The following is a 25505-nucleotide window of genomic DNA, read 5'->3' on the forward strand; positions in this document are numbered from 1 at the left end:
GAGGCTCTTAGGCACAATTATAGGCAGGCCTAGCCTCTCCTTTGCAGTAACAGTCTTCCTAAGGGCAAGTCCTGTGGTAGAAGGCTCAGCCCCTCAAACCACCAGTCCCCTATGTCTGTGAGCACATCAGCAACCATTGAGGTGGGGAATGCCTGTTCACTTTTAGTTTTTGATCTGAAGCTGCTAAATCAGTCCAGAAGACTAAAATACACATGAAAACATTTTTCACCAGGCAAACCTCTCACCAAGCTACATTTCCACTGTAACCAATCTGGCTGAAGCTAGGTGTCTCCAGAAAACAATTTCATCACTGTTGTTTCTTTGTATGTCCAGAGAGAGAAGTATCTCTGTGTTGGAGTTAAATTGGTGAGGATCTCATGCCCTAACATTTGATCTTTTAAAAAATCTTTTGCACATCCATAGGTCTTTTTCCTTACTTTTCAAATAGACACTGATATGTGAAGACAAGTAACAGGATGTGGGCATGGTTACAGGCAGAAAGAAGTCACGGGGGACCAAGCAAAGGGCATCTCATTGGAATATCCCCTAACTTAACACAATGCAAGTCACTTAATGGAATGCAAATGATCAAGGTAAAAAGAATTCAGGTCCTGGGATCAGCATGCATCCCTCACACCCCTGTCACAGTCAGTCATATTCTCTCTTATCTCCTGGGGAAAAGCAAATGCAAGAATATGGTTCTGAGACACCCTACAAAATGCACTGATTTCTTTGCTGGCATCCAGTGTTAGTACTTTGCCTGACCCCCTTACTTACTAAAATCTATCATGAGATCCCAGACTGGTAAATATGGAAAGCCTCTGTGCCGGTTTGAATGTATTATGTCCCCCAGAGAAAGCCATATTCTTTGATGCAATCTTGTGGGGCAAGTATAATAGTGGGGATTAAGTTGGAATGTTTGGATTAGGTTGTTTGCATGGAGATGTGCCCCACCCAGCTGTGGGAGGTGACTCTGGTGGGATACTCCCATGAAGGTGTGGCCCCACCCATTCGGGTGGGCCTTGATCAGTGGAGCCATATAAAACATGCTGACTCAAAGAGACTGAACGGAGTGCAGCTGTGAGTGACGTTTTGAAGAGGAGCAAGCTTGCTAGAGAGGAACGTCCTGGGAGAAAGCCATTTTGAAACCAGAACTTTGGAGCAGACGCCAGCCACGTGCCTTCCCAGCTAACAGAGGTTTTCCGGACGCCATTTGCCATCCTCCAGTGAAGGTACCTGATTACTGATGTGTTACCTTGGACACTTTATGGCCTTAAGACTGTAACTGTATAGCCAAATAAACCCCCTTTTTATAAAAGCCAGTCCATCTCTGGTGTTTTGCATTCCACAGCATTAGCAAACTAGAACAGCCTCATAGAGATTTTCTAATCTGATGGATTTCCAATTGTCCTCTGAGGAGCCTTCTTGGGGCCACCGGAGAGGGGATTCTGGACCCCTATCTCTTGTATAATCAGAATAACTTCACCTCATTTATTCATTCATTGAGGAAATATTTTCTTAACACCTATTTATGCCAGGCATGTGTGTGTAGTGTGCGTGTGTGTGTGGCCCTTAGGCCACCTCCATCCATTGCAAATCATGAATATGGCTGCCATAGACACCAGTGTGCAATGTCCACTCATGTTCCTGCTCTCAGTTCTTCCAAGTATACACCCAATAACAGAGTAGTAATGGGGATGTTGGGGGGGTTGATGAGACTGGTGCAGCAGAGGTCCATTTTGGCGTGGTGGATCCTGGGACTCTCAGCTTACTATATGTTCGTTACATAGCAGAGTTTGTCCGTGGTCTGCGCTGGCTTTTCCATGTGAATCTCAATAGTCCCCTCTCTCAAAGGGCAGACACATTGTCAGTCTAATTCATTTGGAAGAATACCTAGGGCAGAGCAATATGCCTTTGATAAAATTGCTTGTAATAATAAAGACGTGATGGTGCACAGGAAGAGTACTATAGGTCTGAAAACTCCAAGTCCTGGCTTCAAATTATCTGGATCTTTCAAAAATTAGTTACAAGAACCTAAGATGGTGGCTAGGAGAGACAGAGCCAAAAAACACCTCTGTGTAAAACACTAGATAAAAGCCAGAAAGTGATCTAGAACACCAGTTCCAGTGATGCACCAGCTGGACAAGGTCTGCTAAATCCACAGGGACTGTGCACTTGGTGAAACCAGGAGTCCGCATTCTGAAAAAGTGAGTAAGCCTGCTGAATAACTGGCAGCCATGCTGCAGTGTGGGGAAACTGTGGGTTGGTGTTTGGAGGCAGACTAGTTCTTTTTTAAAAAACACAAAAGCGGCTGCAGATATGGCAGCAAGAACCGCACAGCAAAGCACAGCAGGAATGGGCTGTGCAACCGCCTCAATATCTGGCAAGGAAGATAGCCTTTCACACACCTGCTGCTAATTGTCTCAGAGCGAGGAAGGCAGTGGTGAGCCAAAAGGGAAAAATAACAAAACCCCTTGCAGCCATCTTCCTGGCAGGCTGGGAATGCTCCTGCCCAGTGCTGGCACCACAGCCCGGAGCCACACCAAAAAACCCAGTGTGACTGGAAGTGTTTCCAGCAACACCCGCACACGTCACAGTATTGGGTGTGGACAGTAGCCTTTTGCACACCCACAGCTAATTGTCCTGGAGCTGGGAAGGTGGAGCTGTGCAAAAAGGGGGATATTAACATGCCCCATACAGCCATCCTTACAGCAGGCTGGGAATGCACCTACACAGCCCAGTGGCCCAGAACTTCCCTTGAGGGATGGCGTGCACTTGTGATGTAGCACAACCTTCCCTCAGCAGAGTCCCTAGAAGGACATGGCTTGGAAGAGGGACCCACTCGGAAATTTCAGGGACAATATGCCAATACCAAGGACTTGTGGGTCAGTGGCAGAGACAATCTGGGGTGAGACTCAACTGAAGGTTTAGACTCTTGCAACAGTCTTAAATCTCCAGGAACATCTGGGAGGTTTGATTATTAAAGCTGCCCTCCCTCCCTAACCACTCAGACACAGGGTGGACAGCACCATCAACATGCCCAAACTTGGTGCACCAACTGGATCCCACAAGAATCAAAACCCCACACGCCACAAAGACAAAGTTGGGGAGAACTGGCTTGAGGGGAATAGGTGACCCGCAGATGCCATCTACTAGTTAGTTAGAGAAAGTGTACACCACCAAGCTGTAGATCTGACAAATTAGAGATTAGTCTTTGAATAATCCTACATATCCTACAAGAACCCTATCAAGTAAAGCAAATGCCAAGAGGCCAAAAACAACAGGAAATTTTAAAGCATATTAAAAAACCAGATGATATGGTTAACCCAAACCCAAACACCCAGATCAAAAGATCAGAGGAGACACAGTACTTGGAGCAATTAATCAAAGAACTAAAGGCAAACAATGAGAGCATGGCACAGGATATAAAGGACATGAAGAAGAGCATGGCATAGGATACAAAGGACATGAAGAAGGCCCTAGAAGAGCATAAAGAAGAAATTGCAAGAGTAAATAAAAAAATAGATGATCTTATAGAAATAAAAGAAACTATTGACCAAATTAAAAAGATTTTGGATACTCATAGTACAAGATTAGAGGAAGCTGAACAATGATTCAGCAACCTTGAGGACCACAGAATGGAAAATGAAAGAACAAAAGAAAGAATGGGGAAAAAATTGAAAAAATCAAAATGTACCTCAGGGATATGATAGATAAAATAAAACATCCAAATATAAGACTCATTGGTGTCCCAGAAGGGGAAGAGAAGGGTAAAGGTCTAGAAAGAGTAATAAAAGAAATTGTTAGGGAAAACTTCCCAAACTTTCTACACAATATAAATACACAAAGCATAAATGCCCAGAGAACTCCAAATAGAATAAATCCAAATAAATCTACTCCAAGACATATTCTGATCAGACTGTCAAATACTGAAGAGAAGGAGCAAGTTCTGAAAGCAGCAAGAGAAAAGCAATTCACCACATACAAAGGAAGCAACATAAGACTAAGTAGTGACTACTCAGCAGCCACCATGGAGGTGAGAAGGCAGTGGCATGACATATTTAAAATTCTGAGAGAGAAAAATTTCCAACCAAGAATACTTTATCCAGCAAAGCTCTCCTTCAAATTTGAGGGAGAGCTTAAATTTTTCACAGACAAATTCTGAGAGATTTTGCTAATAAAAGACCTGCCCTACTTCAGATACTAAAGGGAGCCCCACCAACAGAGAAACAAAGAAAGGAGAGAGAGACATGGAGAAAGGTTCAGTACTAAAGAGATTCAATATTGGTTCATTAAAGGACAATAAGAGAGAGAGGGAAAAAAATATATCTGACAAACATAAACCAAAGGATAGGATGACTGATTCAAGAAATGCCTTCACAGTAATAATGTTGAATGTAAATGGATTAAACTCCCCAATTAAAAGATACAGATTGGCAGAATGGATTAAGAAATATGAACCATCAATATGTTGCATATAAGAGACTCATCTTAGACACAGGGACACAAAGACATTGAAAGTGAAATTATGGAAAAAATATTTCATGCAAGCTACAGCCAAAAGAAAGCAGGAATAGCAATTTTATTTTCAGATAAAATAGACTTTAAATGCAAGGATGTTATGAGAGACAAAGAAGGCCACTACATACTAATAAAAGGGGCAATTCAACAAGAAGAAATAACAATCATAAATGTTTATGCACCCAATCATGGTGCCACAAAATACATGAGACAAACACTGGCAAAACTAAAGGAAGCAATGGATGTTTCCACAATAATTGTGGGAGACTTCAACACATCACTCTCGCCTATAGATAGATCAACCAGACAGAAGACCAATAAGGAAATTGAAAACCTAAACAATCTGATAAATGAATTGGATTTAACAGACATATATAGAACATTACATCCCAAATCACCAGGATACACATTCTTCTCTAGTGATCATGGAACTTTCTCCAGAATAGACCATATGCTGGGACATATAACAAGCCTCAATAAATTTAAAAAAAAATTGAAATTATTCAAAGCACATTCTCTGACCACAATGGAATACAATTAGAAGTCAATAACCATCAGAGACTTAGAAAATTCACAAGCACCTGGTGGTTAAACAACACACTCCGAAAATAAATGGTTTGTAATGTAGAATGTAGGGGAACTAGTGATAGAGAGCAATTAAAGAAGGGGGAATGATAACCCAATAAGAACAGATAAGCTATTGTGGGTAAATTAACGTTCTGGGAATGCCCAAGAATGACTATGGTTTGTTAATTTCTGATGGGTATGGTAGGAACAAGTTCACAGAAATGTTGCTATATTAGGTTATTTTCTTGGGGTAGAGTAGGAACATGTTGGAAGTAAAGTAGTTATTTTAGGTTAATTGTCTTGTTCTTACTCCCTTGTTATGATTTGTTTGAAATGATTTTTATTGTATATCTTTTTAAAAAATATTTGTTTTGATATAGTTAATTTTTAAAAAAGGGGGAGTTAATTGGAAAAAAGGGAAAGAACAGTCAGGGAGGTGTGAAGAGCCCCCTTGAGGAGCTGGTGGAGAATGCAGGGGTGTTGGGCTTCCCCACCTCGATCATTGCTGATGTGCTCACAGACATAGGGGACTGGTGGTTTGAGAGGCTGAGCCCTCTACCACAGGACTTACCCTTGGGAAGACTGCAAAGGAGAGGCTAGGCTTGCCTATAATTGTGCCTAAGTACCTCCTCCCGAATGCCTCTTTGTTGCTCAGATGTGGCCCTCTCTCTCTAGCTAAGCCAACTTGGCAGGTGAAATCACTGCTCTCCCCCCTACATGGGATCTGACACCGAGGGGTGTAAATCTCCCTGGCAACATGGAATATGACTCCTGGGGAGGAATCTAGACCTGGCATCATGGGATGGAGAACATCTTCTTGACCAAAAGGGGGATGTGAAAGGAAATGAAATAAGCTTCAGTGGCTGAGAGATTCCAAAAGGAGCCGAGAGGTCACTCTGGTGGGCACTCTTGCGCACAATATAGACAACCCTTTTCAGGTTCTAATGAATTGGAATAGCTAGCAGGAAATACCTGAAACTATCAAACTACAACCCAGGACCCATGAATCTTGTAGACAGTTGTATAAAAATGTAGCTTATGAGGGGTGACAATGTGATTGGGAAAGCCATGTGGACCACACTCCCCTTTGTGCAGTATATGGATGGATGAGTAAAAAAATGGGGGAAGAAAAAAAAAAAACACCCAGTGTTCTTTTTTACCTTAATTGTTCTTTTTCACTTTAATTTTTATTCTTATTATTTTTGTGTGTGTGGTAATGAAAATGTCAAAAATTAATTTTGGTGATGAATGCACAACTATATAATGGTACTATAAACAATTGAATGTTTGCTTTGTTTTGTACGGCTGCATGTTATGTGAATATATCTCAATAAAAATGAATTTAAAAAATTAGTTAAAATGCAGATGTTATTCCCAGAGCTTCTCCACAGGAATGACATGCCAACATGGGAATATGTTGCTTTGGAACAACAATAGCTATTATTTATGGATTTTGCATGCATTTTTCTGTTTAATACTCACAATAACCCTGTGAGGGAGACACTGCTATTATCCCCATTTTATAGAGATTATTTAGGTTTCCCAAAGTCCCTTAACTACTGTGTAGCAGAACTGGGGTTTGAACATAGGTTATCTTGGCCCTGACAAGGGGAAAATAGTTTTTTAAAGTGCTACCATTGCAAACATTTATTTCCTGAAACACAAGAGCAGTAACTATGTCAGGAACTCCACCATTCTAGCTCAGTGTACAAAGTATCTCTTTTTTTATGCAATTTTATTGAGATATATTCACACACCATACAGTCATCCAAAGTGTACAATCAATTGTTCACAGCACCATTACACAGTTGTGCATTCATCACCACAACCAACTTTCTGAACATTCTCATTACTTCAACAAATAAGAATAAGAATAAAAATAAAAGTAAAAAAAGAACATCCAGAATATCTCATACTCCTTTTCCCACCTATTATTCATTTACTTTTTGCCCCCCTTCTTTCTACTCATCTATCCATACACTGGATAAAGGGAGTGTGAGCCACAAGGTTTTCACAATCACACATAAGCTATATAATTATATGATCATCTTCAAGAATCAAGGATACTGGTTCCACACCAGTGTGGAATGTTCCAACATTTACACAGTGTGCAAATGTTCCACACTCAGTGTGGAAATGTTCCAACATTTCCACACTTTTCCCCAGATGCTCAAGGGGGCTTTGCAAATACTTTTTATTCTCTGCCCAAATTACTCTGGGATGCATCGGGACCTCATGTCAACCTGTACAAATCAACCAGATCTCACTCCCAATTGAAGGCTGCACGCAATCATGGTGTTTGAACAAACTGACCATACAAGTTAAATCATATAGCGTGCTACAGAAAGTATAGATTTTGCACCAAATAAACATCTCTTCCATTGGTCTCACATAAAAGTTGAGGTTTTAAAACAGAGTCGATGTCATCCTTTTCCCTTTAGTCTGGTTTACCTTAGTTCTAATCAAGCCCATTTCATTCATATCTTGAATTGAATTCTGATCTCTTTTCCAGCTTTTTAAACATTTGCTGTATGGGTAATGCTGACATTCATAGCTGCTGAATTCTGGCTCTGAGTCTCAGGTGTCACACAGATACCTGAAGTTACAGTGTCCGACATTATAGTTAGTCCATATTAGTGAGGTGTTATAATGTTTGTCTTTTAGATTCTGGCTTATTTCACTCAACATACTGTCCTCAAGGTCCATTCACTTAGGTGCATACCTCACAACTTCATTTCTTCTTACCATAGCTCAGTATTTCATTGTATGTATACACCACAATTCACCATTCCATTTATCAGTCAATGTACCCTTAGGCCACCTCCATCCATTGCAAATCATGAATATGGCTGCCATAGACACCAGTGTGCAATGTCCACTCATGTCCCTGCTCTCAGGTCTTCCAAGTATACACCCAATAACAGGGTTGCAGGACCATATAGCAACCCCAGCGTTAGCTTCCTGTGGAACCACCACACTGCCCTCCAGCAGGGCTGCACCATTCTACTTCCCCACCCACAGGGAATTGGTACATCCCCCTTTCCACATTTTCTCCAGTACTTGTATCCCTCTGTTTATTTGTAACAGTTTTATTCACACACCATAGAATCCACCCTAAGTAAACAATCAACAATTCCCAGTATAATCACATAATTATGCTTTCACCACCACAATCTATATGAGTACATTTCCATCTCTTCCCCAAAGAAAGAGGAAAAGGAGAAAAAAATGAAGAATAAAAATACAAAATATAGAAGAAAATTAAAAACAAACTGCAATGAAAAGGTCAGACATCACCACCACCATGATTTTATACATCATATCTTATTTTATTTTTAGTTTTTCCCCTCTCTTTTTACCCTTTCTGATAGTCTTCATTTCTGCACTCTTCTGCAAACCTCTCTCTCCTGTCTTTTCCTATCTGCCTGTAGTGCTCTCTTTAGTATTTCTTGTAGAGCAGGTCTCTTATTCACAAACATTCTCAGTGTCTGTTGTCTGAAAATATTTTAAACTCCTCTCTTTTTTGAAGGACAGTCTTGCTGGATATAGAATTCTTGGTTGGCAGTGTTTCTTTTCAGTATCTTAAATATACCATGCCATTGCCTTCATGACTCCAGGGTTTCTCCTCAGAAATCTGCACATAGTCTTATCAAGCTTCCCTTGCATATGATGGATCTCTTTTCTCTTGCTGCTCTCATGATTCTCTCTGTCTTTGATATTTGATAATCTGATTATTAAGTGTTTTGGAGTCAGTCTACTTGGATCTATTCTGTTTGGGGTATGCTGTTCTTCTTGGATCTGTAATTTTATGTCTTTCATAAGAGATGGGAAATTTTCATTGATTATTTTCTCCATTATTCTTTCTGCCCCCTTTCCCTCCTCTTCTCCTTCTGGGACACCCATGACATGTATATTCATGTGCTTAATGTTGTCATTCAGTTCCCTGAGACCCTGTTAACATTTTTCCATTCTTTTCTCTTTCTCTTCTCTTGTGTTTAGGATTTCAGCTGTCCTGTCCTCCAGTTCATGAATGCTTTCTCCCACCTCTTCAAATCTGTTGTTGTATGTCTCCATTGTGTTTTTCATCTCTTGTATTGTGCCTTTCATTCCCACAAGTTCTGCCAATTGTTTTTTCACACTTTCAAGTTCTTCCTTATGTTTGCCCAATGCCTTCTTTATATCCTTCATCTCTTTTGCCATATCTTCCCTCAACTCATTGATTTTATTTTTGAATTGATTTAGGAGATTTGTTTGATCAATAATTAGTTATTTCAATTCCTGTATCTCAGTTGAAGTGTAAGTGTGTTCCTTTCACTGGGCCATATCTTCTTTTTTTTTTTCTAGTGTGAGTCATAACTTTTTGTTGTCTAGGCATCAGGTTTCCTTGATTACTGCAATCATATTTTCCCAGACTAGACGGGCCCAGGTCTCAGGAGGAAACTGCATTCAGTATCAAGTTTCCTGAGGGTGAGACCCAGAAGATTGTCAGACTTTCCCATGAGGTCTCTAGACTCTGTGCTTCTCCTATCCTGCCCAGCAGGTGGTGCTTGTTAGCCTGCAGCTCCCCACCAGCATAAAGAGGTGTGGTGTATTTAATTCTCAGTGGACCCTTTCCTGGCCAGGGACCAAGGATGTCAGAAGTCAAGCTTAGGCTGTTTCTCTTTCCCTACCTCCCCCCACACCCCAGGTCCTGGGGTCTGAGTTCTCTGAGGGAGAGCAGCCACTTGAGCTGTGCCCCTCCCCCCCCTTTTCTTAGGGAAGATAAATGCTTTAGGGAATTGTCTCCTATACTTGAGTTTTTCCTTTGAGTCTCTGACTATCTTAACTCCACCCTTGCCTGGGTCAGTGCTGACAATTCAAACTGCCTGAGGCTTTCTCTAATTAGCTGCTTAGAATGAGAGAAAAAAAAAAAAGGAAAAAAGCAAGAAGTCCCCTTTTCAGAGCCACCCCCCAGACCTCCAGTTCACCAGACAAGAACCAGAGTTGGTACCTTGTTCTGTGTGCCTTTTTTCTTGGGATACAGCCCTTTTCCAGTATTCTGAGCTCAGCAGACTCCAAAAGTCTCTGTTTTTATTTATTTATGTATTTTTTTTTCCATCAGCCCTGCCTCCAATCTGCCAGGATACACCTTTGGGCTCCTTTCCTGCTTGCTCTGGGTTTATCTATGCTCATAGCATGTATTCAGTAGTCCAAATTTGTTAATTAAAAATGCAGTTGGAGCTTGGTTGAGCTACATTCCCCTGCTCCTGGCAGGGACCTCTTTTTCCCACAGTGAAGTTTTGCAACTCAGCCTGCTGTGCCTGTGGGATTGGGGCAACAGCTCTGCAGTTTGGGAGCTTTACTTACAGTTCTGTGCTGTGATCTCAGCCAATACACCCATTCCTGTATGGTGTACAATGTTGTCTGGTCATGGCTGTCCCCCCATAAGTTGTTCCAGACTATTTTCTAGTTGTTCCTGGCTATTTACTAGTTGCTCTAGGGGACTAATTAAATCCCACTCTTCCTTATGCCCCATCTTGCCCTGCCTCCCAAGTTTTCTTAGCTTGTGAGCTCAGGCAACTCTACACTCTGAAGTCAATTACAGCTCCAGAAAAGACATGCAAACTTCATCCTTATCTGAAAAGGCCATCGATCTAGGAATGACAGTTTTTTTGGCTCCTCCACTTTTAACTTTTTATGTCAAGACTCTGGTCCCAATTCTTGACCCATTATTGAGAGGCGCTATAGAATGGTGGAGAAAAGCATGGACTCTGGCATTACACACAAACTCTGATTTCTGCCATTCTCAAATTGTATGACTTTTGGCAGGTGTCTTCCCTCTCTGAATCTCAGTGTCTACATCATAATGTGGGGCTCATGATGGTGCCTACTTCATAAGGCTGTTGAGAGAACTGAATGAGATAAATGTGTACAGTGCTTCTGGTATAATATTTGGAAATTTTAGTAAAGTATAAAAAATATAAAAATGACCTAGCATCCTATTGCCTAGAGATAGCCGCTGTAAATATTATGACCCACTTTTTCTAGTCTTCTATTCGTCAATTTATTTTTTAAATTGGCATTATACCTGTGATGGTTAAGTTCCTGTGTCAACTTGGCCAGGTGATGGTGCCCAGGTGTCTGGTCAAGTAAGCGCTGGCCTAACCATTACTGTAAGGACATTTGTGGCTGGTTAATAAACCAGAAGGTTGCTTCCCTCTTTCCTGGTCCTGTGGATTCAGAGAGAAGATTTTTGTTGAAGCTTTTTTTTGGGTGTCCATGCCCATTAGTTGTTCTGGGTTGCAGGCTTTTCCAGTTCTCCAAATGGGATACATGGGAGATATACATGGGAGATATAAGGAGAACTCAGGAAATGCACTGCAGTGTTGTCTTCAAATTCCCTGGTCCCTATTCACTCTGCCTTCCTCTTTCCATCTGTCAGAGTCCTCTTAGGATTATTGTATTATGTTCAGGGTTTTATACTCAGCCAGGAGGAGCAGGAAGAAATGAGTCTATGCCTTCTTTTCTGGAACCAGAAGTCCAGTATTTTTAAAGCTAATTATTATTATTTTTAATTAGAGCTGAACTTTAAATGCTTCTTTTTACTACCTATATAATATTCCATTGTATTGACGTATTATAATTTATTCAGCCATTCCTGTTTTCTCCCAGTATAAATAGTCCTGGTACATCTGCTTGTACATATATTCTTGGGTCACAGTGCTTATATATATAAGATAGACTCCTCAAAGTGAGACTGCTGAGTTCAAGGATACTTTCCAAAAATGTTGTAGCAGGTCATACTCACTTCAGCAGTATAGGAGTTCAGACATAAATTTTGATTAGGATTTTAGATAGCAGACTGATGATCATGACAACCTAGATGAGAGATTATGCAAACCCGTTAGTTCTCTTGCACAGCTCACAGTCTCTAGTGAGGAGAATCAAAGAGAAGTAGCAAGTGGGGTGTAAAGAGATACAAGGAGCACTACTGTTCACCAGCTCAAATGGCACCTCTTTTGTAGTCTCTGTAAATAGGTATGAAAACATTTCTTGTCACTTGCTCCCTTACCCCCTACGGTGGCCTCATCTCCTGCCTCAGGTTGCTAGTCTGAGATTTATACCCTGAGCAGGAAGAAAATAAAGGGCTTCTGCCTTGAAAAGCCTTCCACTTCTTGCCAAGTTCCATTCTTTCTGCCATATGTTCCTTGATCTCTTGGTGCAAAGCCTTCTGCCTGGCTTTATGCATCTAACAGCCTGGGTGCCCAGCCTCTGCTTGATGGCCAGTGCTGCCTCAGTGCCTGTCTTCCTTCCAGTGCTTGTCCATCTGGACTTGGCTTCTAACCCACCTGAACTGTGGTATCTGGTAGCCTGAACTAGAATCACAAAAATGGTCATAATAAGTAGCTGCCCAGCTTGGTAAAATAGCCATCTTAACACCAGAGCACTCAGACTCTGCATCAGGTTGCTAGACTGAGTTGCAATCTATTTGATGTTAAAAGCTGAGGATGGTACCTGTGCCCCACCCATCAGTGACCAGGGATGAAAACTCAAAGGGTTCATAGACAAGGTACTGCACCTTGTGGATTCCTGCCATACTCTACTTGAGAGAAAGCGAAAATAAGAGAAAAGCAAGAGGGCAGCTGAGGGACAAAGAATATATTTATCCTTTCTGAGTTCAGTTGCCATGAACCATATCCAGACCCAGGATTTTTTTTTTTTATTTGATGAAAATGATTAATTCTACAAATGAACAATCATGAATTAGAGGAAAATGTATTTCTTTTGCTTCTTTTCTGATTCCTGACTTGTAGTCATTCTATGAATTTAAGAAATGTTTAATGAGAGCTAGTGGGAGCTGACTATGAACATCTATTCCCAATTCCACATTTAATGATATAACATTGGTAACCTGAAATCAGCCACGATGGGGATATGTACACCACAAAGTCATCAGCCACTACAAATCAGGGCCTTTTATTTTTCTCTTGGGGAGCCGGTTGTTCAACATTTACCAGCACACCAAGGGGCACACCACTTGGCGCCTACCACTGGGGATTGTGTAGACTCTGGGAGATAAGATGCAATCCTGCTCTCAGTCAGTGACCTCACAGACTGGGAAGTCACGATCGCCATTTGGGAACCAAACTCTTCTGTCAGTACTTCTCTTCAGTAACCCATCCTTGACCCAACTTTTCCTTCCTTTCCCCCTTCCTAGCCCTTCCTCTTAGCCCTCATGAACTTCCATTTCATTGGCAAACAGTTTCCTTACAATCTAGTACTTTTTCTAACCACCTCCAACATCTCCTTGTCTTGACTGAAGGTTGATTTCTGAGTGCAGCCTTTTTATTACAACCCTCTCAAGTGGAGGTTGCCCAGTCTCCCATGCCACCAGCATCTAGGGAATCTCAAGGAGCATCTGCCTTTCTGTTGGCTTCCCATGACTGTTTCCAGACCATTATTAGACTACTTTCATTCAATGGCCCCTCTTCCCACATCATCCCTTCAACATGAAGGGGGAAGACAGTAGGAGGAGCAGATTTGGGCAGGAAGAATTTGTCTTGGTGAATTTGAAGATCTGGCAGTATACCCAGGTGGAAGATGTGCAGCCAGATGTAGGAAATGCATCTATCAGGGGTCTTTATAAGCAAGCAACTTGGTGGAATTTTCCTAGGATCAGTACACATTCATTTCCTCTTCCTACATCTTTTTTACCCACAACACAGGATAAGGAAAAGACAACGGCCTATCAGAGATAAGGCAAGATTTTGTTTTATCTCATGAATCATCAAATGAAAATGGATTTATATTCAGAACAGTTTCAGTGCTATAGGTTTCATTTCCCTTATTCAAAGATTGTGTATCCATTGTATATGGCATACAGTGGTGTTTCACTATGAGATTGCCTTTCAGAATCACCTGGGACATGTATAAAAAAGACAATTCTTGACCCCAGAATATCCCCAACATTCTCAAGTGTTCAGTTAACCAGAAAATCCTTTCTTGGCCCTTCCAATTAAGGTACACTTCAATGGATAAGTTCAGGGCAGCGAAATACATGCTTGCACTTTGATGATCCTGACATTTCACCAGGGAGAACACAGGAAAGAAAGGTGAGAATCATAACCCTCCATTGAAATCCGCTTCCCTTTCTACACGTGTCACACCATCCTGAGCAAGATACTGGCACAAGTACTTGAACAACTTACCTCTAGTTTTCCCTGGAGCATACTGGTTGACATTGGAACACCAGAAACTTTTTGAGAAATTCTTTAGGGAGAAAATTCTCACCTAACAGCTTTGTTTTCCACATCTTACCAATACTATCTACATATGTTCCAATTCTGAAAGAACAAGGCAAGAACGTGAAACAGTTATCTGTCCAAGTACTTTCAGTACGTACCTCTGTTACCAAAGTGGTTTTTATTGTTCTTTGATCAATAATCCAGATTTGATAAGGTGTGTGCTATGCTAACAATAGACCAGGTTGATGAGTTAGTTACTGTATTAGTTAGGGTTCTCCTTGGAAACAGAATCAATGAGAGATGTCTCTTATTATCAAATTGTAAAAGTGACTCACGCAACTGCGGGAGCATACGAGTCCAAATTCTGCAGAGCCGTCAACAAGCTGTCAACTCCAAGGAAGACGTCCGACGAACTCCTCGGGAAATGAACCGACAACTTTGACGAACTCCTCAGGAAATGAACTGGCAACTTTGAAGAACTCCTCAGGAAACGAACCGACAACTTTGACGAACTCCTCAGGAAACGAACTGGCAACTTCGACGAGCTCCCCAGGAAAAGCTTCACTGAGCAGCTGAAGAAGAAGTGAAGGTTCTCTAACCGTCCGGCTTATAAGCCTCCAACTGATCACCCGGACCAAATCCAGCCAATTGCATTCTCTCACTGTGGAAGCACGCCCCTTGATGAGTCATCAGTCAGCTGCAGTCAATTGACTGATGATCCGACAAACCAACCAGCCTCAAATAGCCTCACAGGAATCGTCAGGCCAGTGCCCGCTTGACCAGACAGCTAGGCCACCTAGCCAAGTTGACACATGAACCCAACCATCACAGTCCACCCCTTGTCAACTTGGCAGTCGTACACATCACCTAAAACCATATCTTCAAAATGAACGTTACAGCTTATGCCATATGATAAGGGGATAAGACAGAGAAGAAAGCAAAAATATTTTCTTCACAGACAAATACAAACATAATCATCACAAAACGAGGAGGAAATATTCATATCATCATAGTCCTCGTTTCTGTAACTGGTCACGTGGCCGTAGTTCATATTTATCACGACCTTCTTCCACTACCCATTCCATGTTCCCTTTACCCTCAGCAAGCACTTCAGCTGGCCGTGGTTCTTTGCCTGGTGGGGTGACCCAAACCTTCATTCCTGAAGTTTCTTGGCCATTGGTAGTCCTGCCTGGATTGGGTTGTTGCAGTTTTCCATTGACTTGAATCACGGGGCATGGTAGTACTAAGAGACGCCCCAGGGGATCTCCTGTATGCCAGGAAAACTCTTCTTTACTTCCATTGTGTAGTTGCAGTGCTATTTCCCCTTGATAGTCAGGATCAATCACCCCAGCCAGTACAGTAATCCCCTTACTTGCCTGTTGATTCAGAGGCATAAGAAGCCCAAAGTGGCCAGGTGGCAGCCTTAACTTCCAGTTCAATGGGATTATTGTTGTGTTTCCTGGTGGAAGCACTCCTCCTTTTGGAACCAAGACTTGTAGACCAGCAGAGCTTAAACTTGCAGGGACAGGAAGCAAAAATTTGCCTAGTGGATCACTAGGAGTGATAGTGAGTGGTGCTACTCCTGTTTCCACCCCTTGATTCCTGGACCCATGAATCCTGGCTATGGGAGAAACAGCACCATAGAGTGAACGCTGATTCAGAGCATACACAGCCTCCTGGAGAACACTGCCCCAGCCCTGCAAGGTATTGCCACCTAGTTGGCACCGTAATTGAGTCTTCAATAGGCCATTCCACCGTTCTATCAACCCAGCTGCTTCTGGATGATGGGGAACATGGTAAGACCACAGAATTCCATGAGCATGTGCCCATCCCCTCACTTCATTTGCTGTGAAGTGGGTTCCTTGGTCCGAAGCAATGCTGTGTGGAATACCATGACGGTGGATGAGGCATTCTGTAAGTCCACGTATTGTAGTTTTGGCAGAAGCATGTCGTGCAGGGAAGGCAAACCCATATCCGGAGTATGTGTCTATTCCAGTAAGAACAAATCGCTGCCCTTTCCATGATGGAAGTGGTCCGATGTAATCAACCTGCCACCAGGTAGCAGGCTGATCACCCCGAGGAATGGTGCCATATCGGGGACTGAGTGTGGGTCTCTGCTGCTGGCAAATTGGACACTCAGCAGTGGCTGTGGCCAGGTCAGCCTTGGTGAGTGGAAGTCCATGTTGCTGAGCCCATGCATAACCTCCATCCCTACCACCATGACCACTTTGTTCATGAGCCCATTGGGCAATGACAGGAGTTGCTGGGGAAAGAGGCTGATTGGTATCCACCAAACGGGTCATTTTATCCACTTGGTTATTAAAACCTTCTTCTGCTGAAGTCACCCTCTGGTGAGCATTCACATGGGACACAAATATCTTCATGTTTTTGCCCACTCAGAAAGGTCTATCCACATACCCCTTCCCCAGACTTCTTTGTCACCAATCTTCCAATCATGTTCCTTCCAAGTCCCTGACCATCCAGCCAAACCATTAGCAACAGCCCAGGAATCAGTACACAGACGCACCTCTGGCCAGTTCTCCTTCCAAGCAAAGTGAACAACCAGGTGCACTGCTCGAAGTTCTGCCCACTGGGAGGATTTCCCCTCACCACTGTCCTTCAGGGATATCCCAGAAAGAGGCTGCAGTGCTGCAGCTATCCACTTTCTGGTGGTACCTGCATATCGTGCAGAACCATCTGTAAACCAGGCCCGAGTCTTCTCTTCCTCAGTCAACTGACTGTAAGGAACTCCCCAAGATGCCATAGCTGTGGGCTGGGCAAGAAAAGGTAAGGTGGAAGGAGTGGGGGCCATGGGCATTTGGGCCACTTCCTCATGTAACTTACTTGTACCTTCAGGACCTGCTCGAGCTCTATCTCGTATATACCATTTCCATTTTATGATGGAGTGCTGCTGTGCACGCCCAACTTTATGGCTTGGTGGGTCAGATAACAGCCAGCTCATGATAGGTAACTCAGGTCTCATGGTAACTTGGTGGCCCATGGTTAAGCGTTCTGTCTCTACTAAGGCCCAGTAGCAGGCCAACAGTTGTTTCTCAAATGGAGAGTAGTTATCTGCAGAAGATGGTAAAGCTTTACTCCAAAATCCTAAGGGCCTGCGTTGTGATTCTCCTATAGGAGCCTGCCAAAGGCTCCAAACAGCATCTCTATTTGCCACTGACACTTCCAGCACCATTGGATCAGCTGGATCATATGGTCCAAGCGGCAGAGCAGCTTGCACAGCAGCCTGGACCTGTTGCAGAGCCTCATCTTGCTCCGGTCCCCACTCAAAACTAGAAGCTTTTCTAGTCACTCGGTAAATGGGCCGGAGTAGCACACCCAAATGAGGAATATGTTGTCTCCAAAACCCAAAGAGGCCAACTAAGCGTTGTGCCTCTTTTTTGGTTGTAGGAGGGGCCAGATGCAGCAGCTTATCCTTCACCTTAGAAGGAATATCTCGACAGGCCCCACACCACTGAACACCTAGAAATTTTACTGAGGTGGAAGGGCCTTGTATTTTTGTTGGATTTATCTCCCATCCTCTGCCACGCAAATACCTTACCAACAAATCTAGAGTAGTTGCTACTTCTTGCTCACTAGGTCCAATCAACATGATATCATCAATATAATGGACCAGTGTGATGTCTTGTGGGAGGGAGAAATGATCAAGATCCCTGCGGACAATATTATGACATAGGGCTGGAGAGTTGATATAACCCCGAGGTAGCACAGTGAATGTAAACTGCTGGCCTTGCCAGCTAAATGCAAACTGTTTCTGGTGGTCCTTGCTGACAGCAATTGAGAAAAAAGCATTTGCCAGATCAATAGCTGCATACCAGGTACCAGGGGATGTGTTGATTTGCTCAAGCAATGATACCACATCTGGGACAGCAGCTGCAATTGGAGTCACCACCTGGTTAAGCTTACGATAATCCACAGTCATCCTCCAAGACGATAATCCACAGTCATCCTCCAAGACCCATCTGTTTTCTGCACAGGCCAAATAGGAGAGTTGAATGGGGATGTGGTGGGAATCACCACCCCTGCATCCTTCAAGTCCTTAAGAGTGGCATTAATCTCTGCAATCCCTCCAGGAATCCGGTATTGCTTCTGGTTCACTACTTTGCTAGGCAGAGGCAGCTCTAGTGGCTTCCACTTGGCCTTTCCCACCATAATAGCCCTCACTCCAGGAGTCAGGGAACCAATGTGAGGATTCTGCCAGTTGCTGAGTATGTCTATTCCAATTATGCATTCCGGCACTGGGGAAATAACCACAGAATGGGTCCGGGGACCCACTGGACCCACTGTGAGACGGATCTGGGCTAAAACTCCATCAATCATCTGACTTCCATAAGCCCCAACTCTGACTGGTGGACCAGAGTGACGTTTTGGGTCTCCGGGAATTAATGTCACTTCTGACCCAGTGTCTAATAATCCACGAAATATCTGATCATTTCCTTTTCCCCAATGCACAGTCACCCTGGTAAAAGGCCGTAGGTCCCCCTGGGGAAGGCTGGGAGGAAGATTAACAGTGTAAATTTTTGGCAGTGTGACAGGGTCCTTCTCCAAGGGTACCCGGCCTTCCCTTCATTCAAGAGGCTCTGGATCTGTAAACTGTCTCAAGTCTGGGAATTGATTAAGGGGCCGTGACTCTCTGTTTTTGTAATTCAAGGGAGATTTTTGTTCACGTGGCCTAGAATTCTTCTGCTTATATAGTTCAAACAAGAATTTAGTCGATTGCCCATCTATTTTACTACTTGGTACTCCATGATCCACTAGCCAACGCCATAAGTCTCTGCGAGTCATATTATTTTGATTGCTGCTTTGAGCCTGTTTTCCATTATGGTAGCCCTGTCCACCTTGTCTGTGGCGATTAACTGCAGCCACTTGGCTTCTGCTGACTCGGGACCCGATTATCCCCATTGTGTTTAAGGATTCCAGTTCAGTGACAGCAGTTCCTATAGTAATATCTGACCTACAGAGAAGGGCGACTACAGAGCTCTTCAGGGATGATGGAGCTAGTTTCACAAATTTATTCCTTACAGTCCTGGTAAAAGGTGTGTCCTCTGGACATTCCAGGGCTGTGTGAGCAGGTTTTCCATGATAAATCCACTCTAACATTCCAATCTCTCTAAGCCTTTGAATCCCCTCCTCCACATTATACCAGGGCAGTTCTGGCATTTCAGCCTCTGGTAATGCCGGCCACCTTTTGATCCATGTTTCAGCCAGCCACCCAAACAAACTGTTAACACCCTTTCTAACCCCTCGAGCTACAACATTGAATGCAGAATCTCTGCTTAGTGGGCCCATATCAGTAAATTCAGCCTGATCCAACCTTATATTCCTTCCACCATTATCCCACACTCTCAATATCCATTCCCACACATATTCCCCTGGTTTCTGTCTGTATAAGTTGGAAAACTCATACAGTTCTTTTGGAGTATAGCGTACTTCCTCATGGGTCACACTTTGTACCTCACCCTTTGGGGCTTGTTGGGACTTGAGCCTAGTTATAGGTCTTGAAGCAAAAACTGGTGGTGGGGGTGGGTCATGAAAAGAGTTAGAATTATCGCTCAAGCCATTCACCTCAGGGCACTCTGTTGCATTTTCATCTCTTAAAACAGGATTAGTCTCTCCAGACAAAAGAGTGAGGGCTGCTTCCTCAGGGGAGGTGATTACAAGATTAGCAGGCATTGAAGGGTCAATCTCCTTAGGTGGGAGTTGCGTGGCAGGCTCCTTAGGGCAGACTGGAGGCAGAGAAGCTGTTTCCCCAGGACAGCCCTCTACAGGTAAATCTAACAATGACCCAGCAGAATCCAGGGTTCCAATGTCCTCACTGTCATTATTATCAATCCATATGTCTCCATCCCAAGTTTCTGGGTCCCATTCTTTTCCAATCAATGCCTTTACTTTAACAGCAGACACCCTGAGAGGTTGAGATTTTAGTTTATGCTGTAAATGTGCTACTCACACAATAAGAGACTGCGTCTGATTTTCAGAAACCTCCAGTCTGCGGGCACAGGAAATAAGATTTTCTTTCAGGGCACAGATGGAACCCTTTACATCTGTCATACGGCATTCAAGTTTTGAATTTGAAGCCTTTAGCTCATCCCTTTCTCTTGCAACTGTATCCAAAGTATCTAAGAGCAGCCAGCCAACATCATTATACTTCTTAATACTGCAAAACTCCGTGAAAGTGTCGAAAACGCTGTCACCCAGAGCCTCGCTTCGTACTAGAGCACAATTAGGAGAATCAAATGGTGCTATTTTACGTATTTCCTTTGCCAACTCCTGCCATGGACTGTTAGTACCCTCTTGATTATTGGAAATAGAGTCATTAGTGCCTCTGAATCTAATCAGAGTAGAAAACAAGTTGTAAAAGCCCATTTTAAGATTCCGTTTCTCAAGAACCACTCTCGGTACCAAGTTGTATTAGTTAGGGTTCTCCTTGGAAACAGAATCAATGAGAGATGTCTCTTATTATCAAATTGTAAAAGTGACTCACGCAACTGCGGGAGCGCACGAGTCCAAATTCTGCAGCGCCGTCAACAAGCTGTCAACTCCAAGGAAGACGTCCGACGAACTCCTCGGGAAACGAACCGACAACTTTGACGAACTCCTCAGGAAATGAACTGGCAACTTTGAAGAACTCCTCAGGAAACGAACCGACAACTTTGACGAACTCCTCAGGAAACGAACTGGCAACTTCGACGAGCTCCCCAGGAAAAGCTTCACTGAGCAGCTGAAGAAGAAGTGAAGGTTCTCTAACCGTCCGGCTTATAAGCCTCCAACTGATCACCCGGACCAAATCCAGCCAATTGCATTCTCTCACTGTGGAAGCACACCCCTTGATGAGTCATCAGTCAGCTGCAGTCAATTGACTGATGATCCGACAAACCAACCAGCCTCAAATAGCCTCACAGGAATCGTCAGGCCAGTGCCCGCTTGACCAGACAGCTAGGCCGCCTAGCCAAGTTGACACATGAACCCAACCATCACAGTTACCTTGCTATCAAACAACTTACTGAGCAATCACCATTACAAAATGCTTAGTTTTCACCCTGATAGTTTATGATAACACCAACAGAAATTCTGTGATTAATTTACAATCCATTTGCAATCCATGTACATCAAATAGAGAGGGCCTGGAGTAGCATTTGCACCAGTTAATACAAAAGTGAAGGTAGAAAAACAACTTCACTATGATGTGGAAATGCACCTTTCTGTGGAGAAATAAGGGTTTGAAGTATATTCATATATCTAGTTCATATATAATTCTTCATAAATCTTTTAAGTGGTACATGCCACTCAGTCTTACATATCTTCATCTCATAAATACTTAATATCCTAAAGGATGCTGGCCACATTTTACAAGTATAAAAATCAAGGCATAGAAAATAGTTTATCAATAACCTGTACATAAGTAGCATGCAACTCTACCTTCCTGATTCTAAGCTAGCTGCTCAGTGCTGTTGTTAATGTGATTGAAACAGCAAGCTAGAAAATAGGAGTACAGGCTTGGAGGAAAGCTGGAGACATTTTATTTTTCTTTCCCTTTGCAAAGATCTACTAGGCTGAGATGCAGTACAAAGTAGTAGTTAAGAGCATGGTGTCTGGCATGACACTGTCTGGGTTCAAATTTTGGCTCCAAAATTTCTTAGTTGTGTGATATTTGGCATGTCACTTAATTTCTGTATGCCTCAGTTTCCTCAACTGTAATGATAAGGTGATGATGATGATGGAATTGCATGCATCATTGGATTGCCAAGAAGATTAAATGGTCAACATGTAGGGTTCTAGTAACATTGTCTGGCATGTGGTAAGTACAATATGTGTTAGTTTATATATGAAGATTTTGCAGATCCCCTAACTAAATGGCTAAGGGTCTGCTGATTGACTTTGTAGCATATCTAAACTAGCTCGTTGGTTTATTTGTAATATTCCATCATGAATAGATATGGAGAATAGCCATCCTCACTTCTATGTAGTCCCCATTCATCTACTTTAAGATTGTTATTAAATTCCTTTCTAGGCTTTCTTGCTTCAAGTTAAATAATTACAGATCATTTCATCTTTCAAAGAAGCTCAGATTTCTGTACACTTTAATCACCACTTTCCTGTGGCCCTAACTTACTCTTAGAGAGTATCTTGCTCATTCAAAGAGTATGATTCTGGATGACTTTTATAATGGAATAATAATAAAAAAAAATAATAATAGTGATAATGTTGGGAAGGCCCATGAGAGGTCATCTTGGACAATGTTCCTCAAAATGTGATATGTATCAGAATCACCTTGAAAATCATGATTCAGTAGGTCTGTGGTGGGGCCCTGGTAGCTGTAGTTTTCAAAAACTTACAGGTGATCCTGAAGTAGCAGGCTTGAGAGCCACTACCATAAGATATATGCTTACCTGAAGACAGTACCAGTTAGATCTATGGGGTTCAAATACTCAAGAGACTCTTCCATGGGAAGCTGGAGATTAATGCAGCTAGGTAATACAGTCCCATGCTCAAGAGGCTCTGTGATTATCATTGTCATTATTAACAATATTAAGAATGTAACAATAAATGGCTAACACTTAAATAGCACTTACTATCTGCCAGGAAATGTTCTAAGTGCATTATGTTGCCATACATAAATCACACCATTTAATCTCCATATATTTGTAAGGTAGGGGCTGATCTTTTTTAACAGAATTACCTGCTCTCCTTGTTTTCAGATATGAAAACTATTAACCACTTACCTGTGCCAGGTACTGGGCCTAGTAAGCCCTTCACATGTATGCACTCATTTAATCTTCATGATATTTAATGAGGACAGTGAAGCCTCCGTGAGGTAAATCTTCTTCCAAAGTTTGTGCTGCTGGTAAATGACAAAGCCAGGACCGGAGCCCAGCTCTTCACTGATATAAAAGCTTATGGGTTCTAGTTGTCAGGATAGGCTACCAGCTTTTTCTTTTCATGATATGGAGAGTAATAATGGGAATATAATCATCACTAACTTGTAAACACTTTGGGATTTTCATGATGAGATAAAGGAGCAGGGAAAGAATGTGTATTTTGAAAAGCCTTTTGAAGCCCTGTCTTGATTAAAGTGGGAGGAGTTTAATTCAATGCATTCCAGAGACCGATCCCCATTAAGTGTGAATCCAATAGCTCAGGGCAGGAACCTCTATTATATCCCCTTCAATGAGTCTTTATAGAAATGTTCATGAAGCCCAGGCTTTTTCAGAGAATGAAACACCAGAGGAAGGATTAATCAGTAGGAGGGGGTCCCTGGCTGAGAATTTTCACTTCTTCCTCAGTCTCAAAAATGTTCTGAAACAAACTTCAGAGCCTATGACAAAAGGTGTTTGTGATGCTTTAACATGTGACAGTTGGTATCTTTGGGTGACAAAATGCTGAAATTTAGGGGACATTTAATGAACTAAGGAAACAGAATACCCTTAATTTTAGAACTGTCCTGGAAAATCTGTTCACTATGCAACTGTTTGGGAGGCTTGCTGTGGTAGGTAGAATTAGGTATCCCAGAAACAAATCTTAATCTTAATCCCATTCTTAATCTTAAACCCATTCTTAATCTCCTTCTTAATCTTAATCCTATTCTTGTGGGTGTTAACCCACTGTAATAGGACCTTTTGAAGACATTATTTTTAGTTAAGGTGTGGACAACTGAATCAGGATGAGTCTTAATCCTATTACTGGAGGCCTTATAAAGAGAAGAACCCAGAGGTCAGAGCAAGAGAAAGCCATGGGGAGAGCCAGAAGCTGAATGTCAGCAGGAACCTAGAAGTTAGCAGGAACCAGGAAGAGAAAGAAGAGACATCATCATGAGATGGAAAACCCAAGGATTGCCAGGCAGCCAGAACACTACCAACTCCAGGAGGAAGCAAATTCTAGCCTCTAAACTATAAGCCAATGAAATCCTGTTAGTAAACCAAAGCCAGTTTCTGGTATTTGTCAGAGCAGCTCATGAATACTAAGACACGTGGTCAATATGAGAAGATTTTAATATTCTCACCCAGGAATTGTATGGTCCTCAGACAAGATCAGAAAACTCTTGCTGTAGTACTCCTTGGAGACTAAGAATATTGTTCTCTTGGGCACATTATAAATTGCCTCTCCTCTGTGTGGGTAGCTGTATTTGGGGGCTTAACAGGATTCTACAGACTCAAAGGGGAAAAACAACTTATTTGGAGTCAGGCATTTCCTATCCTGCAACAAAAATCATAAAATAAAAAAAGCACAGTCACAATATGAATTGGGAGCAAAAATAGATAAGCAGATATATGGAATAGTAAAAATAAATAAATAATCTGCTAATGTTTGGGAAAAGAAGAAAGGGGAAACAAGGAACAAATAAGGTGACAAAGTCCTTGGCCATTTGTGGTAACTAAGATGGGCTCCTTTGTAGGAAGGAGAAGGGTATTTTGGGGCTAGAATAGAATTCTTGCTACTCAAACTGTGATCTGCAGACCAGTGGTATTGGTGTCACCTGGGAGTCTTTTGGAAATGCAGAATCTCAGGCCTCACCCAGACCTACTGAATCAGAATCTGCACTTTGACAAGCTTGCAGATGATTTGATTGCACATTAAACTTTGAGAAGTACTGAAGTAGAAGAGTGATTTAATGTCTTCTTTATGTTTGCTGCTCCATTTTTTTTTTTTTTTTTTTTTTTTGCATTTTCCCTACGAGGAAATACCTTTTCTTTGGGGGAAAAATGTCCCTCCTGTGTGGCAAATTTGGAGACTAACGTTGTGAAATGCATGCACACTCCTTACTGCCTCCTTCACTCATCCTGTCAGTGAAAGAAAACCCAAGCAACACCTAGGCCTTTCTATTTCTGGCACTCCACATGTTATAAATAGGAACACAAAGATCATCATTGCCCTCATTCTCCACAAACATCTAAGGGCAAAGCTCTGAGGATGTGAGAGTTATTTGGTGGTGACAGTTTTGTTCATAGTTGAAAAGTACTGAGAAGCATCCCTAAATTGGCTTCAAACTTAGGGTAGGTAAAAGACTGCTGGGGGGAGTTCAATGAAGTTGGTGGAGATTCAATGTGACAGGATAGGTATTAAGACTAAACAATTGTGTGATGGTACGGAAACCCGGAGCACTGGCCATAATTGAAAGCCTGAAGCTCCCTTTTGTAATACAAGTTGACAGTGGAGGCCCCATAGTTGAAAGTTGTT

This window comes from Choloepus didactylus, chromosome X, assembly GCF_015220235.1.
Source record: "Choloepus didactylus isolate mChoDid1 chromosome X, mChoDid1.pri, whole genome shotgun sequence".
NCBI classification, from domain to species: Eukaryota; Metazoa; Chordata; class Mammalia; order Pilosa; family Megalonychidae; genus Choloepus; species Choloepus didactylus.